This window comes from Larus michahellis, chromosome 1, assembly GCF_964199755.1.
Source record: "Larus michahellis chromosome 1, bLarMic1.1, whole genome shotgun sequence".
Lineage (NCBI taxonomy): Eukaryota > Metazoa > Chordata > Aves > Charadriiformes > Laridae > Larus > Larus michahellis.
This window is the reverse complement of record NC_133896.1, coordinates 222134338-222146659: the sequence shown is the minus strand read 5'-3', so window position 1 is coordinate 222146659 and position 12322 is coordinate 222134338. Positions and strand designations below refer to the sequence as shown.

At 43.0% G+C, this 12322-nt stretch overlaps 1 protein-coding gene across 46 annotated transcripts in view; it reads right to left on the bottom strand.

The window, feature by feature from the left end:
• Positions 1-12322, bottom strand: part of DLG2 (discs large MAGUK scaffold protein 2) — a 1061709-nt gene that overhangs the window by 136209 nt on the left and 913178 nt on the right. The window lies entirely within an intron of this gene.

The following is a 12322-nucleotide window of genomic DNA, read 5'->3' as shown; positions in this document are numbered from 1 at the left end:
CGCCAGGTGGTACGGACGATCAGTCCACTGGTCAGTAATTCTCGCCATGTAGCCTAAGAAGCCATCATGCAAACTAAAGAGGTGTTTATTCAGTATCTTGCATTTAGCAGTTACGCTGTTTAATTCCTTTAGTGAATTTTTGTCAGATTTACAGTGGCTAAAGGAAATGCTCTTTCATCTGTTGATGGCACTGTCAGAGAGTATCTCTATAGCGAAGAGCCCGGCAGGATTTAAAAATGGACTGGGCATTTATCAGACAATAACATCCAGAAGAGCCGTAATAACAACAAACCTAAGCTTTCCAATGATCAGGGGATCTAAAAAACTTTGTTTCTTATGGATGTTTCTCTTTTGGTCTCAGACTCAACCCATTGCTCTGCCTCATTCTGCAACATTTCACAACAGCACAGCTTCTCCTGGGCCCCTTCCAAGGCAAACCCCAGAACCTCAGGGTCTGCAGGTCAGTGAACAGGTCGTGTCCCACCTCCCTCCCAGCCAAGGCACTAACTCAGCTCTCCCTCCCTAATCCAGCCAGAATTACCGTGCAATCTCTGTGAGTTCAGTTAATTCTGAGACCTACCTTTTTTCAAATGAAAATCAGCTGAGCATACTTGCGAAGGTCTTTTATTACATTTGATAAAGGTAACCGCTAGTTAAAGTGAATTTCAACACCTGTATTCTCTGAAGGGTAGTAGGGTGAGATAGGGTCATCCTTGTACCTTTTGAGTACAGAAATCTATCAAACTTTTAATTCCAGCCGAGACCACTGAGGATTTACGAACTTCACAAGCTACTCCACTGCCTGTGGTCTGAATCCAATGAGAATTTGTCCTTTTATAAATCTACATTAAAATAGAACCACATATTGACTCAGACAGAATATTTCATTCCTCTAACCTACATACATCGTGCATTGCAAAATAAACAGCAGTGACAATGTAAATTAATTTAATTGCCACAGCAAGGCAATGGAGAAATCAATTTCCTCTCAATGTTGTGCACTTGCAATTCAATTTAAGAACAGTTTTTAAATAGGGTTTCAGTTTCTAAGATTAATCCTTGTAAGTACAAATGAATAAAACTGTATATTTAAATTAATTAATAAATTAGCTGGCACCGGGCTTTGAAGATATAAAGGACTGTACAAGTGCTGTTACTATAATAATATTTTTCTGAATTACAATACTTTTCTTCCTCAAGTGACATCGTTTTTGCTGCAAGTGCAGAGTACAAGCTCAAGTCCTCTTTCTGAATGAGGACTGTGTTTGAAAAAAATATGGAAAAAAGGGAATTAAAGAGGATATTCAACTAGGTCTGAATGAACAGACACCCAAGAGAGCAATTCCAGTTGATCAAGGGCAACGAAAAGAACTGGCTTTGCTAGGTAGGAAGGCTGAACTCCCTTAATGGTGGCTTCATAGTCTCAAGAATGTGAGTGATCTTATCAGTAATGAAGAAGAGCTGCTAAAAGGAAGGAAGGCCAGATGGCACTTTCCCTAGAGCCTCTGGAGAGGCTGCCTGGATGTGATTTCAAACGCCTTTTATCGCACCCCATGAACCTGGAATGCTACAGCAGCCCATTTGAAAGCCAGTGGATATCTCGGGAGCAGTCTGAGACTTCGTACAAATGTTGATTTTCTGTATGGCTTAGATTGGGTCAGCTGCTTAAAAGAACTGAGAAACTTGAATGATATAGTTCAGCATCCAGAATTGTTTTTTTTTTTTTTTGTTGACTGGACTTTCATTTTCCCATTGTTTTCTTTCTTCTGTTTCCTTTTAAATGAGTTAAAGTTGTCTGAAGCTCAATATTCAAACCCAAACCTGACCATAAAGGACTTACTAACTCCAAGAGCTGGAAAAGTAGCTCAAGATCCACTTTCTGTTAGGTAAAAGAATAGACTCGGTAGCAAAACAGACAAGCATCTTTTACACAAACAGAAGGTCCCACAGTCAACTCCTTATAAGCCTGGTGCGGGGAGCAAATGAGTTAACAGCTTTGTATGGCGAAGAATGGCAGAGCGACATGAAGATCCTCCTGCGATTCGCAGTTTAACTCTGCGTGCGCTCTGTGGTGGGAGGAGTAGGTGGCTGATTTGGGGAAGAAGTACAGCACAGGAATGATACACTTGACTCCTCTGAGGATGGTGATGAAAATCTGTCAGCTTGGCATAGTCCTTCCTGTTACCTACAGCGATTACTGACGCATGGAGAAAGTAACAGCTCTACAGACATCACGGTAAGAGGCACGGTGTGTGTGGTGGAGAGCAGATCTGCTTCGCTGAAGAAGCCCGTGGCAGTGCTGCAAGGGGTTATCCATGGAAAGGGACATAAGACGAGCACACAGAATAGTCTTCATGAGAAAACTGTGAAATTCAGGCCCCCATTTGCGGTAGATTGCAAAAAATAAACAAGCGGCATTGCCTGAGGATGCCTTCCGCACTGATTGTGACAATGAGCTCGCGCAGGAATCAGTACGCACACACTTTTAGACTAAGTTTTCCCCTCCTACAGTTTTCTTTCAGGAAAGGAAATTTGAAGCCTGGATGACTAACTACAATGCAGATGGCAGAGCAACGTAGAGATACCCATGCTAGCTCCAGATGAACTAGCTCAGATGACACCATGAGCGGATTTAACTGACTGATCTTGAACTCCAGGGTCGTGCTGCTCCTGAAGCCTGAACGTTTAAGGTAGTTTGAGATCCAGACAAGCCAGGGAAGGACAGCAGGTGATACTCGAGCTAGATCTGTGCCAGCCATTCTTGCAAAATTTACTTCTGCAGGGTTTTTTTGTCATTAACTTGCGAACGCACCAAGAAAGTACCTCCCAGCAAGGAAGAATATATGCAATTGCAGGAGCATCAGGGTGAAGTATTGCTCTGGAAAGAAAGGAAGAAATAACTGCTCTGCTGGGATATGGCAAACCCTCCTTCAGCTCAGCAGGAATCATCTGTAGCCTTGCATGGTTCACAAGACTGCCGAAACTGCAGATTTACTGTCTTGGCTCTAACGTCAGACCAATTAATTCAGCTCTCACCAGAAACCCTTTTGGTTAGCTAAGGGTGATGGCACCCTGGTGAACCCGCTGTGAGGGGACCTTCATGGCCAGTCATTCCTGAAATTTCTGGGCACTCTGAAGGCATGAACGGCAACAATACTCCATCTACAGGTCAGCAGTAACCACGAACAGGGAAATGTCTGTCATCCCATCACATTTGTACCTGGCAACTTACTTCCACAGAGTCTGAGCTGAGTTGGGCACTTAAGGACAAGCCACCATTTTATAAGGATTTGTGTCTGATGGGACCCAGGAACCGGGACACTGATTAGATGCTCTGCTCTTGAACTACTTATAGCTCGAGGATTAATTAGGAGTGGGAAAGTGCTCTAAGACCTTTAACTGAAGAACTGAAGAATTAAAGGAGGTGAAATATAAATACTTATTCTCGCTATAGCATCAGAATCTCTGAGTAAAACCCTACTGAAATAACTCACCGTGTAGATAAAACAAGAACAGTTGGTTAGTATTTCTTAAATTATATAATGGGATTTATCAGGAAATAGCAAAGAAGTGAACAGAGAGACAGTACGCGTTAAAGCTGAGGATCCGCAGTTCTCAGCACTTAAATTTGTGGCTGTCTACTGCTTTGCTCGGACCAGCTTTCTGCCAGGTACCTGAACTGGAAAGAAATTGCATGGAAAATACCGTCCAAAGATAAAAGATAAGAGCAATAGCTGGGAGGACAAAGCTGATTGCCTTCTCTCCCTTGTGCTTACAACTCCACAGCTTTTTTAGCAGAGCTTGGCAAAGGAAAGAAGGAGCAAACGGCAGCGGGTGAGAACCGGGGACATTTGCCGCATGAATTTTGTTCCTCTGTGTCCTGGGACAGAGGCCGCTTCTGCAACTGTTTCTCAGCTCAGCGCTGCTCCATGCAAGTGCTGTGAAGAGAAACTAAAAATAATGATGTGTTTAAACGTTAATGCTGCAGGCTACCTAAGCACCTTCAAAGCAAACACTTTTGCAAGAACTGGAGAGTCCAAGCAGTGATTTTTTCCAGTCCTTCTGTCTGCTTTTAACCACAACTAGGGAAAAATAAATCCTTTGGCCCTCCCAATGTTAATATTGCATATCAGATGGTAATATATGTCAGCCTGAGGGATATAAGAGGAAACAATAAAAAAGCACTGTTGCTGAGCATGGATACAAATTAAAGAACTTTTTCAGCTCCAGTTCTGAGAGAATACACTTATTCGCCTTTAAAATGCAATTTGGCAGTGGAATTATCAGAAGTGACGTACTTGAATGAGAGCAATAAAAACAAAGGGACCCTGAGATGAACATGGAGAAACTGGACTATCCATACTACTTTGTGCTGGTACCAAACAAGGATTTTAATAACAATGTATAAAAATGCTGTAAGGTGATGAAAACGGGCTACTTTCGAAGACGGCAATGTGACCCTTACATAGAAAACCCTGTCTACAGTCCACTGTGAACGGATGGGGCAGTTAAGAGGAACCCTTGTGGAGATCGTAGCCAGTTTCACATCTTAACAGATGAGATGTGTGCTGGCAACGTGTGACCCTACAGATATCACGGTATTCTGTTAGAAAGTAATAAAAACCATCTCCCGGAAAGCATCATCAAAGTTCTGGGTATGCAAAAATTAGTTAGCTTGTACCAGACAGTTGTGAGGGGGAAAAAACCCTTTTGCTCTTTACCAGTAAATTTAGTTACTTTGTTTCCCAGTCATCATCCCATTGGACTACTGTACTTCAGCTCTTATGCACTGAAATAACAAGAACTTTTAGGAGGATGAAAAATGCAAATCCTGTGTATGTGTTTACACTACACTACCTATATCCTAATAAAAAGAAGAGATTGGTAAATAAAGGTTTTCTGAGCATCGCTGACCAGCAGAGCTCAGCAAATAATTTGCAGTGAATGTATGGTTTCTTTTCTATTTCTTTTTTTTTGTGGTCTTTTTTTTTTTTTAAATGAGGTTTTTTATTGTTTTCACAAATTAATGATCTCATGGGAGTTATTAGATGCCCTCTGCCTATAGAAGATTTATGAACAGTATGTTGTTAGTATTTACAATATGAGTTTTGCATAATCATACACTATTTCTTCATTTCCTGCCTGGTGAGGTGTAAATATTAGCACTACATTTCTTGGGCAAATATTCCTATGAAATATATTAATTATAAAAATATTACTAACAATAAATTCATCCAAACATTGGATGGAAATTAAATGCAAATGATCACAAAAACACATGAATCATTCAATTATATATGCATTATATATGTTTCTTGTAAAGTTTTTAAGGTACGTGTTTGGCTTTTCTCATAACCCTAAGAAACATAATTTTGAAAGTCAAGTCATAATTAACATTTTTCTTCCTGTAACATAATTCTTATACCAATACTATATAGAATGAAGAACGTACTTTTATACGCTGCTTGGTTTACAGTTAATTGATTTTCAAATAAGCATCTCGTTTTAAACTACAAACTCGTTGACTTAAGGAGACTTGGAGAAAGTTAGGGAAAATCAATTAAATGTATGAAATCAATGTATGTAAAATTTAAAGCCTGTTAATATTCATGGAGTCACTTCAGTGTCTTTCTTCGAATGAAACTACCAGAAATTAAGGCCTCTTTTTTTTCTGCAAGAATGAAATCCATTTGGGATCTTAATACGCATTAATTTAGAATCATAGAATCATAGAATTGCTGAGGTTGGAAGGGACCTTTAAGATCATCGAGTCCAACCTTTAGCCTACCCTGACAAAAGCCACTTCTAAACCATGTCCCTAAGTGCCCCATCTACCCTTTTTTTAAACACCTCCAGGGATGGTGAATCCACCACCTCCCTGGGCAGCCCATTCCAATGTTTAATAACCCTTTCAGTGAAAAAATGTTTCCTAATATCTAATCTAAACCTCCCCTGACATAACTTGAACCCGTTCCCTCTCGTCCTATCACTTGTCACCAGGGAGAAGAGGTCAGCCCCCATCTCTCTACAACCTCCTTTCAGGTAGTTGTAGAGGGTGATAAGGTCTCCCCTCAGCCTCCTCTTCTCCAGGCTAAACAACCCCAGCTCCCTCAGTCGTTCTTCATAAGGTTTGTCCTCCAGACCCCTCACCAGCTTTGTAGCCCTTCTCTGGACACGCTCCAACACCTCAATGTCCCTCTTGTAGCGAGGGGCCCAAAACTGAATGCAGTACTCGAGGTGGGGCCTCACCAGGGCCGAGTACAGGGGGATGATCACTTCCCTAGTCCGGCTCACCACACTGTTCCTGAGACAGGCTAGGATGCTGTTGGCCTTCTTGGCCACCTGGGCACACTGCTGGCTCATATTCAGCCGGCTATCAACCAACACTCCCAAGTCCTTTTCTGCTGGGCTGCTTTCGAGCCACTCTGCCCCAATCCTGTAGCGCTGCATGGGGTTGTTGTGACCCAAGTGCAGGACCCGGCACTTGGCCTTGTTGAACCTCATACCATTGGTCTCAGCCCATCGATCCAGCCTGTCCAGATCCCTCTGCAGAGCCAACCTACCCTCAAGCAGATCAACACGCCCGCCCAGCTTAGTGTCATCTGCGAACTTATTGAGGGTGCATTCGATCCCTTCATCCAGACCATTGATAAATAATTTCTTCATCCAGATCAATGATAAATAATTTAACACTGCGCTCCCTGCAAATAATCGATTTTCTTTCACTTCCCTTTTACACCTGGTCAACAAAGTTACCTGCTTCCTGTGGGAAATAACCGCAACTGGCAGGAGATTGGATGCTGTAGCCAGAAATTAGTTCTGACCTTTACAACCAAAACAAAATCCTCTTATTTCTTCTCATGCAGTAGTAATAAAAGAGAAAAAGCCTATGTTCAGTTAATGAAAATTTAGGTGTATACGTTATAAAGAAAAATGCCCAACAGACAAGCCCTTGAAAAACTCAGGTTAGACCTTAATATAGTACTGAGGAAGAAAAATGCCATCATACAGTATATGACAGCATTGACAGCTGAGAAAATATCATTTTGAAAAGCTAATCTTTCTCTTTGAAGTAATGTTTCTATAAGGGAGTGTCCCATGTTAATTTAACCTAACGATTTGTTTGATATATTGATAAATATTATGAATGCAGAAATCTAAAGAATGTTTCACTTTTTATTTTTTACATTTGAGGACGCTTTAACTGCAGTTGAGACGCAGCCTTCTATGGGAAGGCATGTCCTGTATGTATTGAACATTATTAGGACTGGGATAATTTTACAGTCCACTCAGCAAGTCCAGGTGAAACTCGATGAAAGACTCATGGATCTAGTCTTGCCAAAAGCTACTTCATCTCTGCAGCTTCACGCTAACATATGAGAGGAGCAAAGTGACACAATTATTCTGCTTGCAGTTTCTCCAGTTCTATTTCCAGAGGTTGTTGATTCTAACCATAACATATGAATGTCTATTTTGCATTCCAGCATTTTTTTTTTTTTTTGGGGGGTAATTTTTCAGGTGGGTTTTCAATGCGGAGCTAGGAAATGGAGCTAGACAAGAGGAAGCTAATTGCCCACAATTTTGGTATTTTGGCAATTTGCTTAAAAAATCAAACATGTAGATTTGAAAAATCCCTGCCAAACAGCAGGCGGTATGTGGTGTGGACATCCAGCCTGGGGACAGTCCCTGAGCACTGCTCAGCGTGGAGGCCGAGGCTGCCCAGCAGCCTGGGAAGGAGCTCACCAGGAGAACGAAGCTTGTAGGAACCAGAAACCCAACTGGATTATGCTGGTACTTTGGCAAAATCATAATATCCTATCAAAATCTACCCTACCAAATCATTTTTCCAATTAGTCATAATATGAAGGACAAGTAGAGTGGGCAGTTTACTGGAGGTTCCCTATTAGATGTCTACTAATACACAGTGGTGTCAGCAACTAAATAATGATTATTTGAAAAAGTAATCATTTTCTCTGCAAAGGAAGCCACACCCTCAATGACTGCCCCAGGAGTTAAATGTCCAGATACACTAATGTATCTGGGCCCAAGGTATTATGTTGTTGGTGGTTCCTAAATCAGTGTTTTACATAATAACGTGTTCATTTCTGTGTTCATTTTTTTCCCTCTGCAACATGCAAACGGTGCCTGTTGATAAGACCCGGGTGCAGCATTGTCAGTGAACAGTTTCTCCAACCTCATGACATGTACCCTTTCCAAGAACATTTTGTTCATGGCGTACGTGTGGCAAATGAAGTCCCATAGTTGATTTTTCATCATTTCTCTTTTGCTCATTTTGTCATGATTTTACTGGTTTAGCGTAAAAATGCTACTGTAAGGGAGAAAACCCAAATTAATAGCTTTTGCATAACTTCTCAGCCAAGTGGCATCTGGGGCTTTAGAATGGGAAGAGGAAGACTCAGCATGGTTCCTCAGCTATTTTAGTCCAGATACCTATACGGATCCTAACCAGCTTGGCAAACACAAACCAACCTCAGCTGCATACATAGCAGAAAGGACGAGAATTACCAGGCAGTCTCCAAATATATTTTATGCAAGTTTTCTAACCCCCTCTGTTGCTTTATGGTCTCCTTTGCCAGCAGCATTAAAAATAAACTCGTCTTGCAGAAAACATGGGGGTTATCTGGTTGCTCTGCTGCTCAAAGCGACTCCATAACCAAGACCACCTATCTTCTGCCCTCAGTAATAACCAGCTTTTCAGCGATCCTCAGTTCAGAGTAAGAAACACTGTGTATCTGTCTTTAAAAACATATTTTTAGATGAAAGTCTCATCCTTTTCTTCTTGGAGAACTTTGATTTATACATTGTCTAGAGAACTTTATTACCAGGCTCTATGTGATAAAAAATATGAACCAATAATTCAATAATGGTTTTGCTAGAGCAGTTTTCTACCATAAGAAGGTTTCTAAATGCTTATCTAGCTATCCTGAAAGGCAATTTCCATTCAGAAGGATCTTTACACCCTTCACACATACGTCTTGTACACTTAAATGAGGACACACTACCTTATACACATGCAATACTTAACAGCCAGTTTTCGCTGAATGGATAGAACCTGAGCTCTGCCACACAGTAAACGTATTAATACACCTCATGCAAAACAAGCCAGGCTTTGAAGGGTAGTTTCACAGTACCTTCGTTAAGATATGATTACTTAATACTGTCCTTTGAGAAAAAAAAAATCCTGTGCCACCCTTCTACATATTATCCACATGAAATAAATATGCTCCAAAAGACAGGCAACAGAGGTCTCTCAAGCTACTTTCAACACAGTACTCCAGCATCATTTAAACAGCGACAGACTTGCACTGTGAACTACGCTGTGATACGCCCTCTTAAATTAGCAATTATATTTATCTAGTCGAAATGGAAGTGTATCTTGTAAAGACCTATTCTGATTCTCATGGATCTACTCGATTTTCACAGACTCAAAAAATAATTCAAGTTGGAAGGGGCCGTCCAGGGTTCATCACGTACAGCCCCATGCTCACAGCAGGTCCGCCTGCTCAGGGCCCCGTCCAGAGGAATTCTGAACATACCCAAGGACTGACATTGCACGGCCTCCCTCAGCAGCTTCTTCTAATATCTGACTGCTGTCATAGGGAAGATTTTATTCTTAATAACGAATTAGAATTTCCTTTGCTGTAATTTGTGTCCATGGCTCCCACCCCAACACTGTGCATTCCTGAGAAGGCTCTGGCTCTTCTCTACACCCTCCTTTCTGGCAGCTGAAGACCTTCAAGGTTTATTTATTTACGTGAAAAACAAGCTTAGAGACATTTAAAAGAAGAAATTGTGGGGATGTTTTAAATATTTTGTGGCTATGAATCGTTGCGAAGGGGTAAAATATTTGATGGCCACTTTTCGAGCATCATTTTACCTATTAATTTGTTCCTTCTGTTTCATAACATTTTCCTCCATCCCAGTCCTCTCTGGCCCAGCGAAGGGACACTGCTGGTGTCAGGAGAGGCACCACAAACAGTGCTGCTGATCAGAGTGCTCCGCGAGGGGAGAAGAGCAAGTCCCAGCAGTTAAATGGCCTTGTATCTGTCTGCGTGAGCCACCATAGGAGTACTCACGGAAGGTCTGTGCTAAGTAGCAGCACAGGAACGACTAGCAAATATGTCTCATTTCCTAAGAACCGCTTTCAAAGCCCAGCAGCACTGGGCAGAAAGGCGGATTTTAGGTCAAAAAGTGCTGTTTGCTCCTTTGGCTCTGTTCACCTTGTTTTATCTCCCCGTAACGCATGAACATGATTGGTAGCATATATTAAAAATTGTGAAAAAGATAGTCATTAATTAAAAATTGAAAGGCTATGTAGATTTATGCAAATCGTCACATTGTGCAAGCGTTCCATCAATAATACACAGGCAAATTAGGGGTGACCCTCGAGCTCCTGGCAGGCTGCCCGTTCAGGAGCTGCAAAGGCTGTACGGTGCCAACAGGTTGCGTAGCACAGAGCAGGAGCAGCAGCAGCATCCATCCGCCTGGAGATCTCAAACCGGGCGTTTGTTCCCGGTGCTCTGACATTCTGACTGCAGGGGAAAGATGTAATTTAATAAAAAAAAAAAATTTCTTTATAGCACACGTTCACGTTCTGCGCTTCTTGAAGCGCTAATGATATAGCGATGGCTTTTGGCTTCCAGTCAGCTGTGTTTTCTCACTCACATGTGCTTGCTGGGAGCTGCAGACACTGGCAGGGACGGCTCAACCCCAGTGCCACAGGACCCTGGGCTGGCGAGAGCTGCGAGGTAGGTCTCAAAGGCTTTTGGACTCAGAATACAGAGGTTTTATCACAATCCTGAATTTTTTAATCAGAGAGACCCCAAAGGCTGTGTTTATAATTAGTAACTCAGATGTCTCCAAGATGATTCCCAGGCCCTCAGGCAGCTTGGACCAGCTGACGTCTGTGCCACCAAACTCTCCTGCTGTCCCAAAATCTAACCTGGCCCCTGGGGCTGGTCCTGCACCCGAGCTGGCTCCCAGATCATCTAGTACTGGCCTGGGCCAAAATGTGCCCGGGACCCTGCTAACGATTTAACAGCAAGGGCAATCCCATTCCGCTATGGGAATCACAGAATCTTCATGGTTGGAAAGGACCCTTAAGATCATCGATTCCAACCAAACAACCTACAATCTCTGCCACTAGAGCATGCCCTGAAGTGCCACATCTAGACATTTCTTAAACACCTCTAGGGATGGTGACTCAACCCCCTCCCTGGGCAGGCTGTTCCAGTGCCTGACCACTCTGTCAGTCAAGTAATTCTTCCTAATGTCTAATCTAAACCTCCCCTGACGCAACTTCAGACCATTTCCTCTGGTCCTGTCATTATTCACCTGGGAGAAGAGGCCAACACCCACCTCTCTGCACCCTCCTTTCAGGGAGTTGTAGAGGGCAATGAGGTCTCCCCTCAGCCTCCTCTTCTCCAAGCTAAACATGCCCAGCTCCCTCAGCCTCTCCTCAGATGACCTGCTCTCCAGACCCCTCACCAGCCTGGTAGCTCTGCTCTGGACACGCTCCAGCACCTCAATGTCCCTCTTGTACAGAGGGGCCCAGAACTGAACACAGCACTCGACGTGAGGCCTCACCAGTGCCGAGTACAGAGGCACCATCACTTCCCTGCTCCTGCTGGCCACGCTGTTCCTGATACAAGCCAGAATGCTGTTGGCCTTCTTGGCCACCTGGGCACACTGCTGGCTCATGTTAAGCTGGCCATCCACCAGCACCCCCAGGTCCTTTTCTGCCGGGCAGCTCTCCAGCCACTCTGCCCCAAGCCTGTAGCGTTGCTTGGGGTTGTTGTGACCGAAATGCAGGACCGGCACTTGGTCTTATTAAACCTCATACAGTTGGCCTTGGCCCATCGATCCAGCCTGTCCAGGTCCCTCTGTAGAGCCTTCCTACCCTCAAGCAGATCAACACTCCCACCTAGTTTGCCAAACGTTTAGAATCATAGAATCATAGAGTCATTTAGGTTGGGATCATCGAGTCCAACCATCAACCCCACTCTACAAAGTTCTCCCCTACACCATATCCCTTAACACCACATCTAAATGCATCTTAAACACATTCAGGGACAGTGACTGTGGTGACCACTCTTTCTGTGAAGAATTTTTTCCTAATGTCCAGCCTAAACCTACCCTGCTGCAGCTTGAAGCCATTCCCTCTTGTTCTATCGCTAATTGCCTGTGAGAAGAGACCAGCACCAACCTCTCTACAATGGCCTTTCAAGTAGTTGTAGAGAGGAATGAGGTCTCCCCTCAGCCTCCTCTTCCTCAAACATTTACTCAAATGTTTACTAGCATA